General features: G+C 36.0%; 1 protein-coding gene across 10 annotated transcripts in view; it reads left to right on the forward strand.

Annotated features, from left to right (window-relative positions):
* Nucleotides 1-12,226, forward strand: part of PTPRM (protein tyrosine phosphatase receptor type M) — an 840,314-nt gene that overhangs the window by 411,340 nt on the left and 416,748 nt on the right. The gene's annotated exons all lie outside the window — the stretch shown is intronic.

A 12,226-nucleotide genomic window follows, 5' to 3' on the forward strand; every position in this document is an offset into this window, starting at 1 on the left:
ATTTCATTGAGCAGTGGTTTGTAGTTCTCCTTGAAGAGGTCCTTCACATCCCTTGTAAGTTGGATTCCTAGGTATTTGATTCTCTTTGAAGCAATTGTGAATGGGAGTTCACTCATGATTTGGCTCTCTGTTTGTCTGTGATTGGTGTACAAGAATGCTTGTGATTTTTGTACATTGATTTTGTATCCTGAGACTTTGCTGAAGTTGCTAATCAGCTTAAGGAGATTTTGGGCTGAGACAATGGGGTTTCCTAGATATACAATCATGTCATCTGCAAACAGGGACAATTTGACTTCCCCTTTTCCTAATTGAATACCCTTTATTTCCTTCTCCTGCCTAATTGCCCTGGCCAGAACTTCCAGCACTGTGTTGAATAGGAGCGGTGAGAGAGGGCATCCCTGTCTTGTGCCAGTTTTCAAAGGGAATGCTTCCAGTTTTTGCCCATTCAGTATGATATTGGCTGTGGGTTTGTCATAGATAGCTCTTATTATTTTGAGATACGTCCCATCAATACCTAATTTGTTGAGAGTTTTTAGCATGAAGGGTTGTTGAATTTTGTCAAAGGCCTTTTCTGCATCTATTGAGATAATCATGTGGTTTTTGTCTTTGGTTCTGTTTATATGCTGGATTACATTTATTGATTTGCATATGTTGAACCAGCCTTGCATCCCAGGGATGAAGCCCACTTGATCATGGTGTATAAGCTTTTTGATGTGCTGCTGGATTCGGTTTGCCAGTATTTTATTGAGGATTTTTGCATCAATGTTCATCAAGGATATTGGTCTGAAATTCCCTTTTTTGGTTATGTCTCTGCCAGGCTTTGGTATGAGGACGATGCTGGCCTCATAAAATGTGTTAGGGAAGATTCCCTCTTTTTCTATCGATTGGAATAGTTTCAGAAGGAATGGTACCAGTTCCTCTTTGAACCTCAGGTAGAATTCGGCTGTGAATCCATCAGGTCCTGGACTCTTTTTGGTTGGTAAGCTATTGATTATTGCCACAATTTCAGAGCCTGTTATTGGTCTATTCAGAGATTCAACTTCTTCCTGGTTTAGTCTTGGGAGGGTATATTTGTCGAGGAATTTATCCATTTCTTCTAGATTTTCTAGTTTATTTGCGTAGAGGTGTTTGTAGTATTCTCTGATGGTAGATTGTATTTCTGTAGGATTGGTGGTGATATCCCCTTTTTCATTTTTTATTGCATCTATTTGACTCTTCTCTCTTTTCTTCTTTATTAGTCTTGCTAGCGGTCTATCAATTTTGTTGATCTTTTCAAAAAACCAGCTCCTGGATTCATTAATTTTCTGAAGGGTTTTTTGTGTCTCTATTTCCTTCAGTTCTGCTCTGATTTTAGTTATTTCTAGCCTTCTGCTAGCTTTTAAATGTGTTTGCTCTTATTTTTCTAGTTCTTTTAATTGTGATGTTAGGGTGTCAATTTTGGATCTTTCCTGCTTTCTCTTGTGGGCATTTAGTGCTATAAATTTCCCTCTAAATTGATGTTATCAAGGTCGGTAGCTGATCAATTTGCCTTGAAATACTGCTCACTTGATGAATGAAACTGTAAATTGTTAGAATATGGTGTGTTCTGGAAAACAATGTGTTTTAGTATTCTTTATGTAATAGTCTCCAAATAAGGTCAAGATAGGAAGCAGCCTCATGCTGTGAAGCACCTGGTGTTTCTAACAAAGCAAGGGCGGTGATGACTGCTGATTAGCCACCATAGTCACCAAAGAGTCAAGAAAAATGCGACCACCTTCTTGAGGGCATTAGAGTTTATAAGGTACCGCCACGTCCATTTTCTTACCTAATCCTCGTAATGATTGCAAGAGAGATAACAGTATCCTCATTATCCAAGTGAGGAAGCTTGGGTTCAAAGAGGTTAAATGGTATTCAGAGATCACACAAAGCTCAATACAATCCCAAATGTTTCTTGACTCCAAACTGGGTTCTTTCTGCTATGATGTAACTACTTCATTGCTAGGGGACTAAAAATTTCAAATCTGTACAGCTGTATTAAATATTTAGGAAGTCTACCTTTGTGATTATTTTTAATTTTTTTATTTTTTAATTTTTGTGGGTAGTATATATATATATATATATGCCATATATATATGCCCCATATATATATATGCCATATATATATGCCCCATATATATATGCCCCATATATATATATGCCATATATATATGCCCCATATATATATGCCATATATATATGCCCCATATATATATGCCATATATATATGCCATATATATATGCCCCATATATATATGCCATATATATATGCCCCATATATATATATATGCCATATATATATGCCCCATATATATATATATGCCATATATATATGCCCCATATATATATATGCCATATATATACCCCAAATATATATGGGGCATATATATATATGGCACATATATATATATATACATATGGAGTAAATGAGATGTTTTGATACAGGCATGCAATGCAGAATAACCACATCTTGGAGAATGGAGTTTCCATCCCCTCAAGCATTTATCCATTTTAAAATGTACAATTCAGTTATTATTGATGATAGTCATCCCGTTGTGCTATCAAATAGTAGGTCTTATTCATTCTTTCATGATTAGTATTTAAAGAGTAAACTTCAAGTAATGTCCAGGGGATAGGTGGACTCTAGAATAGTTGTAGAGTTTGAATGTACACAAACCCTAATGCAAATGAGTTATTTCAGAGTCGTGCTACATTTCAAAAAACTCCAACTGATTGTCCCTGACAGTTTTTCAGAATTCCGCAGAAAAGTAAACCTTTATTTCAAAATTATGCTTTGAAGTTTGAAGATAAAAGGAGAGCTGTCTAAGGCCCAGTGCTCAAATGATGGACTAAAAACATTTTAGAGAAATTCTGGAGAGGTTATCAGAATTTGAAATGAATGTGGTAACAGATCCCCTATAGTTCAAGTCCTCAGTACTGCGTAACAGGGTTTAAAGCAGCTTAGCTCAGACTAACGCATACAAGAATCAAAGCCTTTTACAGGGTTTTGAAATGTGTTTCATTTTCTCAGGAAAGAGAAAAGCAGATTCCTTACTTTTATGTACCTGGTCACTTAGGAATATTTTGTGCTGTATGGTTCTGGTCCATTCTTAGAGCAATACAGAGAAACACAGTAGAACTTATTCAGATCTGTGATTGCCAGCTGTTGCCTGGGCAGTGTTTCCCATTGCCTTTTGTTGCCAGAATGAGCTAGCATTGTTTTGGTGAGGATTGGAAGCCTGTGCCCTGACATGGAGAACAGTACATGCACATCCCCAGCCATGGCCGGTGAATGAAGGTGTCATGGTCGGTGAGAGGTTCAGCCATAGCACCTGGTGCTAGAGTAACTCAACATCCATATGCAAGTGCAGGGCAAAATTGTGAACTAAAATGGCCTAAATTTAGCAAATGTTTTAAAAATTGGAAAATATCTTTATAGACACTAATTTATAATGGAGGTCTGAGTTGGTGTTTTGGACTGAATTTGTGTTCCTCCCTGATTCATATGCTGAAGTCCTAACCCCAGTATTATAGATTGTGACTATATTTGGATAGGGTCTTTAAGAGGATAATTAACTCAAAATGTGATAATCCATTATGAATGGTGTCTTTGTAGAAGAGGAGATTAGGATACAGGCATTGTACAGAGAGAAGACCATGGGAGGACGCAGGGAGAACACATCAGCAAGCCAAGGAGACAGATCCCAGTAGAAAGTAACCCTGCCAATGTCTTTATCTTGGGCTTCCAGCCTCCATAACTGTAGAAAATGTGCTTATTGTTTAAGCCACTCAGTCTAAGGTACTTGGTTATGGCAGCGCTAGAAAATTTATTCAGCTGGTAGCCCCAACATGGGGACTGTCAGTTAGACACAGCACTTTTGAGCTGTAACTGTCCTCCAAAAATCTGTCTTTAATTCTCTACTTCCCACAGTACGTCTCTTGAGAAACAAGTGTAAAAGTTTATGTAAACCCTTGTTCAGTTGTGTTTAAATATTGTTATAGAAGAATTATTCTTACAGTCAGAGGAAAGTTGACTTGGTTATGATGATGTTAGTGGGTTGAAGCTGGCTAAGCCACCAGTAAGGGAGCAAGTGGAAAAATATTTATTATCTAAAATTGTTTTAAAATTATTAATAACATAAGCTCTTGCTTCAGAATACTTAACGTATAACAGACATGCGAATCAGTGACTGGGGGAAGATTGGTCATGAATGTTTCTCGGCAGGCTCCCTGTCATTCAACCAGGTCCATGATCTGCGGTGAGTGGAGACAAACCTATAGCAAACCGGTCTCTGTTATTCTCACAGGGATAAAGGATGGGGAATGGGGACCCCTGGACTCCAGGGCACAGCTGGGGCTGATGGTGAAATTAACCTGGGAGGTGCTTTCATTTCTATTTTATCTGGTTTAGAAAACTCATAAAAAGTAAGCAGATTTAATACCCATTAAATCACATCTAATTTTAAAAACCTGCTGAAGATTAAAACCATTTTTTCAGAGTCAGCATTATGATTCACTTTTGTTCACAATCCTCATGGATTTATTTTGAAATGTTAAGTAAACAAACTTTTCATTCTTTCTTGTTATCTTCACAAACAAATATGTATTTGAAAATGTAAATGATAACAGGCACAGTGGCTCATGCCTGTAATCCCAGCACTTTGAGAGGGGAGGCAGGAGTTCAGGACCAGACTGGGCAACATAGTGAGACCCTGTGTCTGCAAAAAAAAAAAAATTAACCAGGCTTGGTGGCAGGTGCCTGTCCTCCCAGTTACTCAGGATGCTAAGGCAGGAGGATCGCTTGAGCCTGGGAGGTTGAGGCTGCAGTGAGCTGTGATCATGCCACTGCACTCCAGCTTGGGTGACAGAGCTAGGGGATCTGTTATCATGTTCATTTCAAATTCTGAGCTAGACTTTATCTCAAAAAAAAAAAACAACAGCAACAACAAAAAAAAGAAAATGCAAATGATTTAGAGATACTTTCAATGATCTGAAGTTTTTGGTAAAATTAACATAATCCTTTCATTAGTTTATGGTTTTAAAATTAGGCCCTTTCTAATTTTGATTAAAATAAATGAAAAGGGCTTTAAAATTTCTTATTATAATAAAGTATAAATAAAAATATTTATCAGTTTAACCATTGTAAATATACAATTCAGTGCCATTAAATGCATTCATAGTATTGTGTAACTGTCACCACAATCTATATCCAAAACATTGGTATCATCCCTTACTAAAGCCCTGTACTGAAACGACAACCTCCACTTCTCCCCTCCACCTAGTCCCAGACAACTTTTATTCTATTTTCTTTCTCTGTGAATATGCGTATCCTGGGTATCTCATACAAGTGGAATCATACCATGGTTTTCCATATGTGTCTGACTTATTTCAACAAGCACGATGTTTTCAAGATCCATTCATGTTGGTAGCATATATTAAAATTTCCTTACTTTTGGTGGCAGAGTCATATTCCATTGGATGGATATACCACATTTTGTTTATTCTTTCACCTGTTGATGGGCATTTTGGTTGCTTCCACCTTTTGGTTATTTTGAATAATGCTACTATGAACATTAATTTACAATATCTGTTTGATTTCTAAGGGCTTTTGATACAAGTTAGATTTAGGCCAAGTCAGATTGGAGATCAAGTTCAATGTAAGAATGGGAAAAATCATCTATAGAGCAAACAACTATTGCTAAGTTTAGAGAATATAGTACCTTTATATAAGTACATATTGCTCATTATTATTAATACATATTCAATTAATACTTGTTGGTCATAGATAAGTTGTAAGTTCACTCTATATTTGTTTTTGTGGCTATTACATTTATCCTAATTACCACTGACACAAACCTGAGAGAGCAGCGATGTTGATGGGTGTGGCTAATTTTTTTTTTTTAATTTCCTAGTTATAAGCAAAGTAACAGGAAAAATTAAATGACTTCTAGTAACTGGCATTACTGTACCAAACTATGGGCAGTATGTCGGAGGCTTGCAGGTTCCACTGAAATTTATGCTCACCTTGCTTCTGTATTGCTATTATTAGCCCCAAACCACCCATCTTGGTTCATCTTAACATAGTGCTTTATTTACAGTGCATGTTAATGTTTATTTCTTAACACTAATTAAAATTTAGCCATGACTCCTTGAGCAGGACATGTAAGCATAATAAGAAGCACTTCTGTATGTTCTTACTTCCAAGCAAGAAGCTGCAGGATTCCTGTCCACCCACTATGCATATGGGATTTATTCACTTCGTCCTGCTAGATAACCTCCTGTCCCCTTGTTGACTTCAGTTTTTCTAGCATAGCCAATTATTCTTGGTTAACATTTTTCTTAAAACTTCTGGTTAACATTTTTCTTAAAACTTCTGGTTAACATTTTTAATGTTGAATTCATTTACTTCCTCACACTTTCTGTAAGTTTCCAGAGTAGGAAAACCATTCCTATATTATTCATTGGCCACCATCTGCTCTCATACTCCTCACTTCACCTCTCATGGGCCTCACCTTTGCTCACTTCTTTTGTGAAGCTCTTCAAAGCTTTCTCTTTTCTCAGGATGATGTTTTCTCCTGACATTTTCTTCCTTCTTCTTCTTTTTATTCTTTTGAGACAGTCTTGCTCTGTTGCCCAAGCTGGAGTGCAGTGGCACAATCTCGGCTCACTGCAACCTCCGCCTCCCGGGTTCAAGTGAGTCTCATGCCTCAGCCTTCCGAGTAGCTGGGATTACAGGCATGCACCACCACGCCTGGCTAATTTTTGTATTTTTAGTAGAGATAGAGTTTCACCATGTTGGCCAGGCTGGTCTTGAACTCCTGGCCTCGTGTGATTCACTGGCCTCAGCCTCCCAAAGTGCTGGGATTACAGGTATGAGCCACGGCACCCTGGCCACACCTGATATTTTCTGAACATTTACTCTTTCCATCTATCCTAACACTAACTGTCATGCAAAATGCACCAATGCCTTTGTATTGTTGCAATGTGAAGAATCATGTGTGTTTGTGTGTGTGTGCTAAGTGTGTTCTGAGATTTGATTCTCCTGTTCCTTCATTGCAGCTAGTTTATTTTAGGTTATATTCTCTTAATAAGAAGAGACTATGTTGACTTACTTTGGATAATGTCACAAATAGATTGCTGTGTACTAAATGGTTTCAGTGATAGTATTTTTGAGTGATAACTACTTACAAATATTAAAAATATGAATATAAAAATTATTCAATATTCAGCCAAAATCTTTTAGGGTTAAAAGCCTCAACTGGGTTATTTTTATGATTCAGGAGTTCTTCCCAAAAGGATGGCAATGCTGATTGGCATTGATTCATGGAGATGAAGCTCTTAGCCTTCTGCCCTTCAGGCTTAAACAGAGGAGGTTTGCGTGTAGACAGTCTACGCTGATCACCGAGACAGAGAAGTGCCTTCTCCATTCATGCTGCCTTTTTAAAAGTTGTTTTTTTCTTCAAGGATAGACTCTGTGTTAATGTCAGCCCAGTTCTCTGTGTATACATGATGGTGGGGCCTGGGGGATGGGGGATGGGTGGATTGCAGGAAGCTTGTCTCAGTGTGCCAGGTTTTGTAGGTGACAGGGTGTAGTAATGGTTTCTTACATGAATGATTGCTATAGCTAATGGAGGCCTTGTGAAAATAATTCAGATTAAGCTTCTGGTTTGCTTTAAGCTTACTGACCCAGTGTAAGTGAGTGTAATTCAGTGGAATCAGTGAATTTGTATTCTTACAGTTAATAGCAATATATTCTTGCAAATGAAGAAACCATGAATGAGGTTCTTAATTTGCTTTTCTGCGTCTTCCATGACCTTAAGAAGGATTTCATGAGAGTATTGGGGAAACTTTAAAAAAATTCTCTTTACAAACACTTTACACGTCACTCACTGTTAAACATGATTTATGTTGATAACTGTGCTAAAGTGAGAAATAATGCAAAATAGGGAAGGTCATGGTTGTTTTATTTAAGGGACACCATGCCTCTAACCACCTGAGGATTGTAGTGACCGTAGCAGTAATGTCAATGGAATTATTATTATTTGTGACTAGAAAATGGCTTATGACTATAAAGAAAAGAGAGGAGAGAGAGAAGGAAAACTAAAAGAGGGGAGGAATGGAGGGAGATGAGGTGGCAAAGAACAGAGGCAAATCTAAGGCAATCTTCAGAAGAAGTAAAGTAAAACAGAAATATTGGTTTGCAAGGCAGTAACACATAATAGAATCTTAGGGTCTAATTTCATTAACATCCTTGCAGCAAATAATTTTCCTGAATGAAAGGAACCAGCTGCACAAAGCAGATTTACATTTTCAGTAGCAACCCAATCTAGCAACTTTGTGAGCATCTTAGGATTGGTTTAGTTTTAAACTAATAAAATCTTAGCTGCCTGACCCGGGAGAGCTTGTTCTCATTAGTAACTGACACAAAGGATTTTGCTGATTGTCTGCATAGTTTCTGATTCCCAGAAAAAAATGAGCAGTGAATGTTATAAAGGCCCATAAGTTATGGGATGTGAGTAGGAAGCCGAAAACTTAACGAGAAAACCGTAGGAAAGAACCCATCATGAGATACATGGATGATGTTTCAGATTCTCGGGAGATTAACAAAGTCTCTGGAGGTATTTATCCAATATGATGTTTCTTGGGCATAGGAAAAGCTTTTTAAACCATCGACCAGCCTCCAGAAAAAGATATATGATAAGGTAAAGAAAGTTAGTCAAAAAGAAAAAGAATCTGTGACTCCATTAAGGAACAAGAGCTACTTTGCATAAAACTGATGTGTATTTTCCTCAGTACCATGCCCTGAGTGTGTAGGAGAGGGAGTTATTATAACCTCATTCCTGCTCCCACCAGAGTACCTGCACTAGAAACTGTTTTATCTTTTGGGGTTCTGGGTATGATCCTGTTTAACAAGATATTTTGACTACAAAAGTATAATTTTTTTGAACTATCTGCCTGTATCATTCACTTCTTTGAGCATGGAGGCAATGGAAAATCTTCTTACTACAATCAAATAGTTGCTTCATTAGAGAAGATTTATCCACAGAAATTGATGAGATTAAGTGTCAAAGCATTGTTGTTTCACTCAGTGCTTCTTTGAGGTTCAGAAGTACTTCCTTTGTACACTTAAATGGCAGAAGTGAGAAGCCAAACTTCACATTTGCTGATACCTCTAAATAGCTTTCTTGTCATCATCATCAGTAAACACATACAGGTTGGTAGACAGTAGATCCATGGACCAGGGGCAACAAAGAATTGTGCATGAATTTGTAGTTTATTTGAGAAACAAAACATTCACACACAGAAAACTGGTAGTACAGTACAGGAAGTCCTAACTTATTGTCATTGATAGGTTCTGGGAAACTATGACTTTAAGTAAAACATTGTATATCAAAACCAATTTTACCATAGGCTAATTAATATAATTGAGTTAAGTTACTATGTGATATTTCTGGTCAAGAAAACATCACCAATCTTCAAAATAAAGACCCAAAAACCTTCTAATATTATATTGAAACAACTGTGAGCTATGTGTAAATGTAAGAAAAATTAATAAAAACAAGTAAGACAATTATTTATTCAATTTTTGGTGAATCAGTGAATGATGGCAGTAGTAGTAGTAGTGGTGGGTTAAATCAAAGAATGCATATTTACAAACAAAGTTATTATGAGCTTGTCTTACCATCCTATCACCACACAATTAAAAAAAATTAATGACATATCATAAAAAAGGATTCCTGGCACTGAAGAATTTAATGAATGAAATAACAATACAGTTGAGACCTTCAATAATGGATTAGATCAAGCAGAAGAAAGAGGGACTAAACTTAAAGATAGATCTTTTGAAATAACCCAGTCAGACATAAATGAATGAAAAAAAGAATTTTAAAAAGAAAGCCTAAATGGCATATAGGACACCATCAAGTGAACAAACATTCAAATATTGTGAATGCCAGAGGAGAAGAGATAGAAAAAAGCATTGAAAAACCTATTAAACCTGAAAAAATAAATAAAAATTTCTTAAATCTTAAAAGAGATATAGACATCCAAATATAGGAAGCTTAAAGTTTTCTGAATACACTTAACTCAAAAGTCTCCTCTTTGAGGCACATTATAGTTAAACTGTCAGAAGTTAAAGAGAGAATTCTAAACAATAGAAAGAGAAAAGTATCAAGTCACATATAAGAGAATTCCCATCAGATTAACAGCAGATTTCTCAGCAGAAACCATATAGGTCAGGAGAAAATTTAGTGATATATTCAAAGTACTGAAAGAAAGAAAAAAACTCCTCATGAAGAATACTATATTCACCAAGGGTGTCCTTCAGAAAGTAAAGAGATGTAAAGTGTTTCCTAGACAAACAAAAACTGGTGGGATTTGTCACCACTAGACTGACTATATGAGAAATGCTTAAGAGAGACCTACATCTGGAAGTGAAAGGATGCTCTCCATCACCATGAAAACACACTACGATATAAAACTTATTGAAAGAGCAGATACGTATATGAGAAACAGAAAGGAACGAAATGTTATTACTACAGAAAGCTACCAAATCTCAAAGGTAAACATCAGAGAGGAAGAAATGAGTAAAGGATTTACAAAACAAACAAAAAACAATGAAGAAAATGACAGGAATAAGTTCTCACCTGTTAATAACAACCTTGCTTATAAACAGTTTAAATCTCCCAGTTAAAAGATATGAACTCACTGAATGGATAAAAGTATGTAATATAGCAAGACCCAACCATATTCTGCCCACAAGAAACTGACCTTACCTATAAAGACATATAGATTGAAAGTGAAGAGATGGGAAAAATAATTTATGCAAAAAGAAACCAAAAGTCTTCAGTAGTTACTGTACTTAGACAAACTAGAACTTTAAGTCAAAAAACATAAAAAGAGACAAGGTCAGTACATAATTATAAAGGGATCAATTCAGCAAGAGGATATAAATACACACACACACACACACACACACAAACACACACCTAACATTGGTGCACCAGATATATAAAGCAAATATCATTAGCGCTAATCGAAGAGATAGACTCCTTTGCAATAATAGATGGGGACTTCAACACCAAACTTGCTTGCAGCATTAGATAGATAACCTAGACAGAAAATCAACGAAGAAATATTGGACTTAAACTACCCTACGGACCACATGGACCTAGCAGATATTACAGAACCTTTCATCTGACAACTGCAGAGTACACCTTCTTCTCATCAGCACATGGAATTTTCTCCAGGTTATACTATATGTTAGGCAACAAAACATACTTCAATAAATATAAAAAAGTCAAAATCACTTCAAGTATTTTATCAGAACACAATGGAATAAAACTACAAATCAGTAACAAGAGAAATGTTGGAACCTGGAAAAATATATGAAAATTAAATAATACGCTCCTGAATGATAATTGAGTTAATGAAAAAGTGAAGAAGGAAATAAAAAAAGTTGAAACAAATGAAAATGGAAAGACAACATACCAAAACCTATAGGATTTCACAAAAGCAGTTCTAAGAGGGAAGTTTATAGTAATAAATACCTACATCAAAAAGTAGAAAGATTTCAAATAACCTAATGATGTACCTCAAGAAACCAAGAAAAGCAAGAACAAACCAAATAAAAAATTAGTAGAAGGAAAGAAATAATAAATATCAGAGCAGAACTAAATGAAATAGAGACTAAAATAGAGATTAACAAAATGAAAACGTTGGTTTTCTGAAAAGATAAAATAGATAAACCTTTAGCTAGACCAAGAGAAAAACAGAAAAGACCCCAAAAAAAATTAGAACAAAAAGGAGACATTACAATTGATACCACAGAAATAGAAAGAATCATTAGAGACTATTAGGAACAACTAACAACAACAGATTCCTGGACACATATAATCAACCAAGATAGAACAAGGAAGAAATAGAAAACCTGTACAGCCCAATAATTAGCAATGAGATTGAATCAGTAATAAAAAGCCTCCCAACAAAGAAAAGCCCAGGATCAGATGGCTTTACCACTGAATTCTACCAAATTTATTAATTAGAATTGAGACAGATTCTTCCACAATTATTCCAAAAATTTGAAAAGGAGAGAATTCTTCCTAACTGGTTGTAATAGGCAAGCATAACCACGATACCAAAACCAGACAAGGATGTAACAAATAAGACAACTACAGGCATCATTATGATGAACGTAAGTGTAAAAATCCCC

This window comes from Hylobates moloch, unplaced genomic scaffold, assembly GCF_009828535.3.
Source record: "Hylobates moloch isolate HMO894 unplaced genomic scaffold, HMol_V3 SCAFFOLD_5, whole genome shotgun sequence".
Taxonomy (NCBI): Eukaryota; Metazoa; Chordata; class Mammalia; order Primates; family Hylobatidae; genus Hylobates; species Hylobates moloch.